Here is a 12003-nt window from a genome sequence, read left to right on the forward strand (position 1 = left end):
CTGAAGACTGAGGCAAATCCTGAAACAGCTTAAAAGCAACTCAACAAGAGTTGGAAACTCAGAAACCCCGTCTCCTTTTCCTGTGAGCACATATTGCTGGAAAACATGCTCTATTAAAGGTATGACAGAGGCAGAGTCACTGCATCTCCAGCACATACAGCAAATTGGAGGGATATGGAACATGGGTGGTGGAAGCCCACACCATCGTCTGCTTCTCCTCCACACAGCAGCCTGGTAATGTGAATGAGAAAGACTGTATTTTAGGATGCATGCTCTGTCCCTGTTCACTCTTCAGGTTAATGAGAAAAGACTAAAGACGTCAAGTTTTGGATGCCATGGTTCAAAAATGAAGTCATCCAGTATTAAAACTGTATATACCTCTTGAAGTAGGCGGTGAGGGAGTTGGAAGGAGTCCTGTAGAATTTGTATAAGCTTTTTTCTTATAATGCATTTACTTTGTGATGTGCAAGCTAATATATAATATTGGATTAAGGAGCAGATGCAGATGTTAACTATGAAGTGTTAAGGTCTGCAAAGTTAGTGACCTATTGTTTCTTTTATCTTTTTTCTTTTACCTTTTTCCTTTGTTTTCATTACAGTTTAAAAATGGGGAGCTGGGCAGCAATGTAGCTCTCGGTTTCAGTTCCTCCTTTTTGCACAGAACCCTTGTTGGGTTGCCCTGATCTCCCTTCCCTACAGATTATTCAGTCACTGTTCTTTATATAAAGGGTTAAGATCTGATGGTGTTGAAACCAGTCTCCTGTTTACAATCATTGCAGAACCGTAGTATGGAAATTTCCATCTGCAGCAAGATTTAAAAAAAAAAAAAAAAAATCCCTGCTGATTTTGTGAACATTTAGATCCAAATAAAGAAATAGTGGCTGAATCAAGCATATTAATTCTGATTAGCACATACACTGTGTTCTGCCAAAGATTAATAGCCCCCCATCCTCTGAAGAAATTCGCTTGCTCTGCTGCTACAGCCGGCAAAAGTTTTTCAGTATCAGCACAGGAACCACAGTTTCACTTGCAGAGGTACCTAAACTGCTTAACTCTGATAATCTTTGTATTGAGGTCTTCTGAAGTGCAGTGCTTCCTTCTTTAGGGAGATATGATCAAGGTAAAAAATTACTGATTATTGCTAGCAGTAAGTTAATTTTTCTTGTTGTGCTGACATGGATTATTCTTGTTATTTAGCTCTTTCATGTGTTTGGGCAATGATAAGTACAAGGCTGTCAGTACTTTTGGAGAGTAGAGTTCATAGTGCAAGATGTCTGTGATAGATTTAATTCTACGATTTAATTATTTTGAGAAGAGGGGAAAAAAAATCCATGTGTTGTGGTTTTGGGAAGAAGATCTTCCCAAGTTGATGCTTTTCAGTTGTGTACATGTTAAGGTTTGTCCCTGGGCCAGTCTGAGAAGGAGCATTTGATATGTTTGGGGAGCTGGCTTGCTTGTCTGTGTGCTGCTGAGAGGCAGGAATCAACTGATCCCTTTCTTGTGGGCTGTGTGCTTAGCGCTCACTTGAGCACTCTTGCACGCTGGCCACTGAGCTTGGCAAGCTCCGCATCGTCAGCCTGCTCTAAATGACTGCATTTTTTCATGAGAGCAAAATTGAGGGTGTTCCGCTTCCTCCTATTTTGCTTTTAGGGCAAGTTATAATTAATCTTCTCTTGCCTTTGTAAACCCCAATCCAAACTTCTGCATAAGCAATAATAATCCAGGTTAATAATTCAACACTATTTGTATTTTCAGAGGTCTTTACAAGCATTACACAGTTAACTGTCACAACACTTTTGTTGTAAATGAGCATTATGCTAATTTTTTAGCTGGGGAAACCTCTTGCTGAAGTGCAGAGCTGTGCTGGAAGCATGAGTGAAATGACTGGTGGCATTGGGATGGACTCCAACAATGCCTTTTGCCAAAATAAATTGGGATGCCTTGGGTTTACCTGGCAGGGAGGAGTATATGATAATGCATAACCTCTGTACTTGCTGGGAAGAGCAAGATTCCCCAGACAGCATCCAAGGGGGCTGTAGCACACATGTTTTTAACTGTGCACTGACAGCTGTGGATGATCTCCTGTTGGAATAGCATAGAAGGCGGTTCCTGGGTCTCTCTCTGTTGCTGTGCTGATCACATGTAGAGGTTTTGGCCTTGTGCTCTCTAGCTTGCTGGTGCAGGGCACGCTGGAACAGTCAAGCAGGATTTGCCCAGGGGAATGAGGAAACACTGTAAGAATGAGGATCAGAATTTGTTTTTAATCTGACTGCCTTTGGGCTGCTGGTCTCCACGTGAAACGTTATCTGTGGCACAAAGAACGATTAACGGCGCTTCCGTGATTGCTCTTAGACTGGTTTTTTTTCAGTTATGGAGTTGTTCCCCTGGTAGCGTCCTTGTGGGAAAGGTAAGTGGACATTAAAAAGGAGAACGTGGATGTCAGAAGTGTGGATGAAATGGTGATGTGAACAGTATTCCCACCTCCGCACTCGCCTGGGTCTCACAGGCACTGTGCTGGGCTCAGGGTGCTTTTCTAAAGGATGCTCTGCAAGCTACTGTGTGTCAGGAGAACACTCTTGTGCCATTATTGAAGATGGCACGTGGTCTTTCCAGCCTCACCAGTGGTGGCAAAGGCAGTGAAATGGGAGGAAGTCTTCTGTGCTCCTTGCTATTCCTAAAGCCATGGCTTGAAAGAACAGAAAAATCTGTTTCACAGCTTTTTTTCCAGACAGTTCCATTGTTTTTGCTTGCTTACACAGTCTTTCTAATTTGTATAGAAAAAAACCCTACAGTGGAAGGGAGAATATCTTAAAAATGAGACAAAACCCACACAGCTCTGGGGGAGATCACAAAAAGTTCTCCAGGCTTTATTGTTGCCGAGAGATGCACTCGTAAGATACATCTGGCTCTGCATGTGTGGGTTTGCATGGTAAAACGTGGGCACTTCAGATTAGAGGTGAAATCCTGGCAGTGGTCAAGCCAGTGGGATTTTTGCCAGTGATTTTAATCAGAGCCAGAATTTCACCCTAGGTCTGTAATCTTGTGTAATCTCCCTTTGAAGTCACATGGATTTTTAACCCATGTTTTATGTAACACTGAAACAATTCACTATCCCCCCAATATTGTCTGTTTTCCTGCATAACCAAAACTGAATGTTCCAAATGTGTTTTCCAAAACCTGAGACGATACAGAGTTAAAAATATGAATATTTTTTTTTCCTTTTTTGAAATACGGGGTGTTTGTAGAATCACTTTGATGGTGTGGGTATATTTTTCTTTTAAACCTCTGGTCTGACCTCGTAGCTAACCATGCTTTAAGCTTGAGGTTGGGATAAAGATTTATGTAGATCCCTTCCAACCGAAACTATCCTCTGATGTTACGGTCCTGTTTTGGATCTTAAAGAAATGCCTTTTAGACTCGTCTGCTGGTTAAGAAACTGATAGGCTGCTGAAAATACAGTTTGTCTCCTTAAAATGAGTATAATTATCAACCAGAGTTCCAAGTAAGAATTTCTGAGTTTAAGTTCATATCTCTCCATATCTGGGGCCCTGTAGCCAGGGACTAGCTCTACTGAAACCTCTACTGATGGAGATTCCATCTCCAGCTTACATGGACCCAGAATTTCACTCTGTCATCAATGCAACATCTGGGGTTTTTAAGACTACAGATATGTTTTGAGCCTGATGGGCTAAAAGAGAGAAGGTGAGATGGAAACACCTTCAGTACAACAGTGAAATGCTTCCATGTCAGAGTGAATTAGAGGAGTATCACACACAAACTTTTTTGAGGCCAGAACTCCTGTGTTGCTTTGAAAGGGGTCGTTTCTTTCAGATCATCAACGATTACGAATCTTTGGAGGTTTTCAAGACAAGACTGCCTAAAGCTCTGTGCAACCTGGTTGGAGTTCACTGCTGACCCTGCTTTCAGCAGGAGGAGGGACTAGAGACTTGGAAGTCCCTTCTACCTTGAGTTGTTTTATGATCTTGAATCATGCACAAATCTCCTTGAGTACGCATAAGTAGATCCCTGTCAAACACAGACTATAAGTTACCAGGTGACAGTACATCAGATAGTCTTTCTAGTGCAGATTCGTTTTAACTTCTGTACTCATGGAGGACTGAAAGCTGGATTTTTGCTTTACATTTAAATTCCTCATCAGATGTTCTACCTGTAATTACTGTGTTTGAGGCTTTAGTGCCAGTTACATTCAGAACTGGAGAGCACCGGTGGAAGGGATGCAACAAGTGAAACACGAGTGCTTGGGATTAATGGAGAAATTACTGTATAACATTCCTTGGCCTCTGCAGAAATCAAACTACGTGGGAAGAACAGCCTTTGAGGGATTTATGAATCTCTCTTTGATGCTGCTTGCATTAAGGTAAAATCCTGGTTCCTCTTGGTGCTAGGCACTACATAGACATACAGTGAAAGAAAAATTTTGCTCTGAGGTGTTTATATTGTTTATGGTCAAAGCTGAGGAAGGGCTTCAACAGAAACAAACACAGGAGAAATGACTCACTAAAAGTCAGCAAGTAAGTCAGTGACAGATGACTTTTAGTTCGGTGTGCTGTTGACTTGATGCAATCTTCCAGGATTTAGGAATTGTAATCTAGATCTGGAAAGATTTTATACTCCCCAACAACAGCATCTTCATTCAGGAGTAAAATTGGTATTGACCTGGACAGGTTTATATACATACATTTTAATTTACAAGCAGTTAAGGAAAACTTTCTGGCTATATTCATCTATATTGTCAATTTAACGAGCTACCTTTTTCAACATTATGGTTATACTTGGGTATTTTGGGTTTTGTTAAAAATAATTGTCTGGCAGTTCCTGTTTCTTTGTGGCTTCTTCATTTGCGTGATTTTTATCTTAATCATTTTTTAACCTTTAATTTCCTTTCCATTCTTCCCATCTTAACAAAAGAACTTCTGCCTTTAGAGATCAGTCAGGTTTGAATGAACTTGCAAGTGTCTGACTCAAGCTAAATTTGCTGCAGAGCACATCTTTTTAAAGCTATGAGTTTTCTTTGGTGAGGGTTAACTTTATATTACTTGAGTTGAATGTTCCAGCCTGGGAATTGTTTCAAGTGGCAGATTAAGAGGTTTATGAAGAGGTTTGTCTAAAGTGCTTAGGAATGCAGGATTTGCAATAACAGGTGAAATAATTTGTCAGTTAAGTCTGGTAACGTGCCTCCAGCAGTTGTCAGTCTTTAATGCTGTGGTGAAAATTTTTTCTCTTTTCTCAGCCTCCCTTGTACAATTTGGCTGGGTACTTGTATAATGCATTACAGGATAATTGTGGGAAAACATAGATTGTGTTTTCAACAAATAATTAAGCTCCTTACACTGCAAATTTGACCTATATTTTAAAATTTTTGAATTTGGTACTGAAAGTTTCAGGCTGTAAATCTGGTTTTGTTCCCCCGAAAAATGGGACAGAAAGCTTTACCCAGGGCCTGTTCTCTAATTTCTCTGAAGTAACGTGTTTTTCTATAGAGGTCAATATAGTTCAGAGCAAAAGAATGAATTAGGCTTCATGATGTCCCCAAGAACTATGTTAAGACAATAACTGGTAAACAAGAGATGACCAGAATTAGAAATTAGTGGATCAAAATTTGTGTGGTGGAAATAAGGCCCCATTTCTAAATGAGAAGGTAACCGTGCTCCTCACTGCCACTTTCTGGTGTCTGTCATTGGTAACCAGGGAGTTAAAATCTGCATCTGATATTTGGGGAGCTGGGGGCCGAAGGAAGCATGTCCTACTTTCACGACTGCCAGCATGCTATCCTCCACCTGCCTGACCTGTCACCACACTGGGCCTTCCTTGTTGTCATCCCAAGGAATGTCTCCATCAGTCTGGGACAGAAAGATGGACGTATGTAACAGTAGAATCTCTTTGACTAGCTCCTGAACTCCACCTAAACAGGAAGGTTGGGGTTTTTTCCCCCCATCCCTCTTTTATTTTGTGTTTCTAGAGAGAGCGCAGGCTGTAATCAGTCATGTGGCTTTTCTTTCACATCATGACTGTAGGCACCTGAAGGAAAACCTTAAATTGCCAAACACTGCTGTAAATTGGACAGGTTGCTGCATGGCCGGTTAGGCCATCCTAAAAGCAAAAGGAATAAAGAACTGTGTTGAAATGAAAGCTTTACATTTTTGACTGCTTTAAATTCTCTTTCCTCACTTCTGCACTCATAATAAAACACTTTTAAAGATAGTATTTACTGCTTTGACATTAATCAGGCCAATGTTTCTGTACCTGGAAACTCCAACACTTGCTTAATTATTAAATGTCATACCGTGCCAGGGTCATATTTCACCCTTGCACTCTCAGCACCTATTTATTCTATAAATATTATCACAGTGAGCCCACTATGGTGGAACAGGGCTTTCGTCAGTGTTTCTGCTTTCATCAGTGTTACTCAGCGTATGAAGAAAAATCCATAAGCAGCAAAGCAAACAAGGACCATGGTGTGGCTCAGTGTTACAGCACAGTGACAACCAGTTCACCTCTCCCAGCTCCAGTCTTCATCTTCTCATGGGTTATGGAGCTGGTTGCAGAAGGGTGCCTTGGCTGAGGAATATTAATGAGTCAGGACACTTTTTTTTTTTTCCCCTCTGGAATCTGTGATTGACTTTATGGGCAGTTTTTGTACTGTGTTCTCACTATAAGTGAAATGGAAGGTGCTCATGTATTCTGCAAGAATGCCGAGATGTAGCTAAAGTGTTTGGTGAACAGCTTGGGTGGGATTTTAGCCTGGTTGGAGCATTTTGCAGTGTAAACATAGAATAAAAAAAGACCTGATCAGAGAATCTGCCTGACCTGTTTGTGAGTTAAACTTTGTACTTTTTCTGGAGCTCTCTTTCCCAAAAGTGATCCCTGAGTTTTGCTGAAGGGAAGGCGCAGTTTCTGCCAAAATGTGTTTCTGGCGCCAAAGGGTAGGGGATTGTGCAGGCAAGAGGAATTGAGAGACAAAAAGGTTGGCACCTACAGAACCTTGCCCATTTGCTGTGGGAGCAGAGGACTGGCTAAAACCCACTGTCCACTAACCTCAGTTAAGGTTCTGAGTGCACAGGGAAAATGGAGTTGATGTGGTTGAAGGAACAAACAAGAATGGATATCGGTATCTACGTGTTTGTTCATTTGCTTTGGGGGTTGTTTTCTGGGTTAATTATGTAATTTGTTGAAAACTACAGAGTTTGCATAGAATCCTGTTTGTGGAAAGTTGTTCTCTAGCATAAATAATTTTAATACATACGCACTGAATGAAAGGGAAAAAAATGATTACAAATTTTGTAATGTTGAAGACTATAGCATGTGAGAGAACTATTAGAGCCACTTAAGACCAGGACTATTCAAATATATATTTTTCTTTGCATTTGTGATGTGTGGTGAAGGGAGCCAGGCCTAATGTTAGGAAAACTGTATTTAATTCCTGCTGTGCATCATCAGACAGCTCATAATTATACTGTCTCCTGTGGGAGAAAACAATTGAAACTAGAACGGATTCAGCCTTTATGAAATCAAAGCCAATGTCTTAATCCCCATCTCTGTGACACACCTTCTGGAAGCATTGGCTTCCCATTCTGGACCTTAGGAGATCACTCAGTCCAGCCTCTTGCAAGAAAGCAGGATAGGTGTAGCTAGACGGGATTGGGGTCATGGATGGCCGATAGGTCACACAGAGCCAGCAGGACTGATGAAAAGAGGGAACCCCTGCTTAAGCAGCACATGGTGCTCCCACAGCCAACTCTCTCATCCCAGTCCTGCACGCAGACAGATGTACAGGTTGAAGCGCTGCCTCTGCTGAATCCAGATGGGAGGAGGAGGTGATGCTATGGCCTCACTTATCCAAGACCACCCCTTCCATGAAAGTGGAGTGTGTGGGACGTTACAAAACTCTGATCCAGTCTCCAAGCTAACAAAATCAGGCCACTTCTAGCTAAGCTGGTTTTGATAGAAGTTCTTACTAGTAGGGTATGCCACCTTCCAAAGCAACAGGTTCTGCAGCATGCCTTGGTAGTCTCTTAAACCTTGTCGTCATCTTGACAGGAAATTATCCCTAGCATCCAACCTAAATCTTATTTCCTGCAAATTAAGTTGATTTATTTTTGTTCCTGGCTTAGTAACCATGGAGACTGTTTGATCATTGACATGTTATTTCTTGTCTTCTCTTCCCTAGTCTTGAAACCCCAGTTCTATCAACATACAGACCATATTTGATAATCCTCTTCTTCTCTGGACTGTTCCGTTTTGGGGCACTGTGTTTTGAAGAAGCTCTGGACAAACAAGATATAGAAGGGGACTCTCAAAAGTCTTATGAAGTGGAAAAATTGCCTCTAATGCTGTCTGACATCTCTCCTAGTGCACCCGTTGTGACATCTGTCCTTTTTTGCAGCAGTTCCGTGTCACTGACTCATCCTCAAGTAGTTATCCCTTTTAGCAGCCCAGCTAATAGCCAGCTGTTCCCTGCTTCATATTTAGGCATTTCCTTCCTCCTTTCTCTAGCACTTTGTAGTTTATAGTGTTTCATTTCACGGATGAGGATCATTTCTCAGTGCAAGATCATACTAGTTACTCTTGCTGTCCCTAAGAAAGCTCAGAAACCTCATGTAGTCTAAATGAAATGATTTCATAATTTTTATGAAGTGTCTTCTCTGATCTCTTTTCCAGGTAATAAATAAAAGCACTGCATACAACCAGGCCAACAGTAATGCTATGCAGGAATCTTCTTTGTCAGGCACCGGCACAGGCTGCCCAGGGAAGTGGTTGAGTCTCCATCCCTGGAGGTATTTAAAGGAGGTGTAGATGTGGTGCTTAAGGCCATGGTTTAGTGGTGGACTTGGCAGTGCTACGTTAACGGTTGGACTTGATGATCTTAAAGGTCTCTTCCAACCTAAATGATTCTATGATTCTATAACCTTAGTGGCAAGCCATCGCTAGTTACTAGTCCCCCTTTGGAGGGCTTTTTGAGAGGAGGCACTTTCACGGTGATTTTTATCTATACCTTATTTCTCTGATTTGGTTATGAGAATGTCCTGTGTGACAATGTAAGAAGCTTTACAGAATTCAAGGCATATTGTATCTTCTGTTTCTTCTTGACTCAGAGGCTGTTTACTGCTTCAGATTAAATTAGATTAGTTTGATTTATTCTTAACCTCCCCATGTAAGATGTTTATCTTATTCTCATCTGGGTGGCCGCAGTAATTAATTGATCCCCCAAAAGAATCTTAAATTATAGAATAGGGTTGTGCCTCCTGCTCTGTAATTCCCTCATTTGGATGATGAAAAGTAGCAGCCAGAGAAAAACACTCCAATGCAGTCATATTTATTTTATGTATATTTTTAAATACATATTTTTGGATGCTTTTTTTACTGCCTGTATACAAATTAAGAAAAAACAATTAAAGATTTCCTCTGCAGACCTTGGTGGTCACATAGGTCACAGTATGGCTGTTACATGAGTGGGTAGAAAGTGCTTCTTGTGCTGGTGGAGAGCAGAGCGTTATTTCCTTTGGTGATGGGAACGTTTGAGAGGCTTCTATACACAATTTTTTTTCTCTGTCTATGCTTAGAAATGTCCGAGCTTTGTATTATTGCCTATCTAAGACTGTTCCATCATGTAATAACATCATACATCTCTAGAAATATTCCTTAATTTACATCCGCTCTGACATCTTACAGCATCTGTGTGTAAACCATGTTTTCTTGACTAGCTTTATTTTTTAATTCTTGTGTAATACACATATGCCATTTATAAGCTTTCACTGGGTCCAGGTAAACAGGGTAAAGGTCTTGAAAAGGCAGCCTTCTCTGTTGATTTGTGACCTGGAGGGTCTGGGATGTGGAAACAAACCTGGAGAGGGGCTCTGGTGGGTGACGGGGAGGAGAGCAGCCTTGTGCTAAGCAGGTAGGCAAAGTGGGGTTTGTGGAGCCAAAACACCACTGTGTAGTCCTTCCCTGCATTGATTCTAGCTATTTTGGGTAAAAAAACCAAATGCAATGCCTGGCTGTTAGTTTGAACACTAGTTTAACTGTATGTATTTGTGTGTGTGAGACATTAACTGCTGAGCTATCCTGCCTCCGAAAGCAGAGTCCTGGTGCTCAAGGAGAAAGTTGCTGTTTCCCAAAACCTCCTGGTGCATTTTTGCCGTGTTGAACAAAGAAATAAGCAGTGTGTGTACATCTTCATCCCTCTGGGCAGTTCTCAGCCTTCACTGAATTATGAGCTTTGCTTATAGTTTTGTTTGAAGTCCTTAATTCTGTAACAGTCCCTAATCCTCACATTTCCAATTATCCAGGTGTGACCATTTTTACTCATAGAGGCAGCCCTATTAGCAATGCTAAACATGGAATATTTGCATTTCTCTAACAAAAATTGCTGCAGAAGGAAGGATGCAAGTACAAATAAACTTCTTTGGGAAAGCAGCATCAGTGTAAGCAGTAAAGAAGTTGTTGAAGTGGAACAACGAAGTAACCCGACATTGATTGGATTTAAGGCTCTAATCGCTTTCCCTTGCACATGAGTCTCATATCTGTTGTTAACTTTAATGAGACTTATGTGCCAAGTCTGCAAGGAGAATCGGTCCTTAATTCATCTCGCTGCCGAACTGTTTCATTAGAAAGTATTCCCATGTCTTTCTGTTGAAATTTCGGTTGACAGTATTGACACAGGAGCAGACCTTGCAATCGGGAATTCGCCTCAGATCTGGTAGCTGCGGTGGGAAACGGTGCCTGGATAGATCCGGGAGACATGTGCCGACTAGTGCGTGACTAAAGATCAAAAGCTTGTTAGCTCCTGCTCGCTCCCGCAGTGACTCTGGGTAAATGACTCTTTTTCTTTCCTTGATTTCTAAAAAGAGGATAATTTGTCGCTATCTCCTTGATAAAGCTATTGTGAAGATGAATTAGAACATCTTTGTAGAACTCTCTAGGCATGAGAAGTTTTATTTGCATGTTGTTGTGAACCGCACTCCTTATTAACCCAATCAGCATTTCTCTGAACTTTGATGTTAAACTTTGACCTACAAATATCTTATGTGATTCCATAAAAATGAATACCAGGTGAGCAGCTTCACCAAATATTTGCAGTGGCTTAATGAGTATATTTATAGTAACAATCTTATAAACGCAGAATAATTGAAGGACAACCCACAAATCAGTCACAGCCTGGAAAATCCTAATTTGTGACCACTTTCTGCCTTCATCTTCATAACATTTTTAATTTGTTTCACTTCTTTTTCATGCTGATTTGTCCTGTGTGTTGCAAAAGCTACTTCAGCCCGTTGGCAGCTCAGGAATGGGAGCAGACCTGTTGCTCCTTGGCAGCAGGTGAATGCCTTGTCCCTTGAAGAGCCGTCCAGATTCACGTTTCCCCGGCAGCCGGCAGTTCAGCCAGGCCTTTTTGCTGCAGAGCTTTTCTGGGGGAAATTCCTAACTTATTTTCAAACTTCTGAATAGCATTTTGGCTTCAGAGTTTCTTTCTGCTCTCAGCACCCTGGGGATTTGCCTTCTGGGCTGCCTTGCTTCAAGAGTTTAGACCTTTTTGGCTTGAAGGTGGCATTATTTAGGAACTGCTCAAAAACCTTACAACCATGTGGGATAGGCAACAAAGAGAACCAAATTACCATTTTAAGGTGTTGAGGTACTTGAGGAAGGTAGGATGTTTTTCCTGGAGTCGTTCTTAGTTGCTGTAATTTATGTAAATATTTCTTTAGTTTTATGTAATATGCTGCTATTTGTAGTCAAAAATATTAATGGATATCAGTAGGGAATCATGGCCTGTGAAGACTGCTGTTGTTGGCAATATAATGCAGGTTCTTGACTGCTATTAGAATTAACGTATGATATTTGTTAACAAACAGTACTTGAGAGTCATCAGTTATTGGGGGGTCTGCTGTGGGTTGGTTTTGGCTGCTTTGGCTCTTTCACTAGCAAAGCTTAAGAGCCTTATAATTTGGGATAACATTAAATTGTGTTCTCTAAACTAACCCTGCA

General features: G+C 41.1%; 1 protein-coding gene across 1 annotated transcript in view; it reads left to right on the plus strand.

Annotated features, from left to right (window-relative positions):
* The window catches only part of PRKAG2 (protein kinase AMP-activated non-catalytic subunit gamma 2), a 228657-nt gene that overhangs the window by 25377 nt on the left and 191277 nt on the right, over nucleotides 1-12003 (plus strand). The window lies entirely within an intron of this gene.

This window comes from Platalea leucorodia (genome assembly GCF_965183815.1).
Source record: "Platalea leucorodia genome assembly, chromosome: 1".
In the NCBI taxonomy this organism is placed as follows: Eukaryota; Metazoa; Chordata; class Aves; order Pelecaniformes; family Threskiornithidae; genus Platalea; species Platalea leucorodia.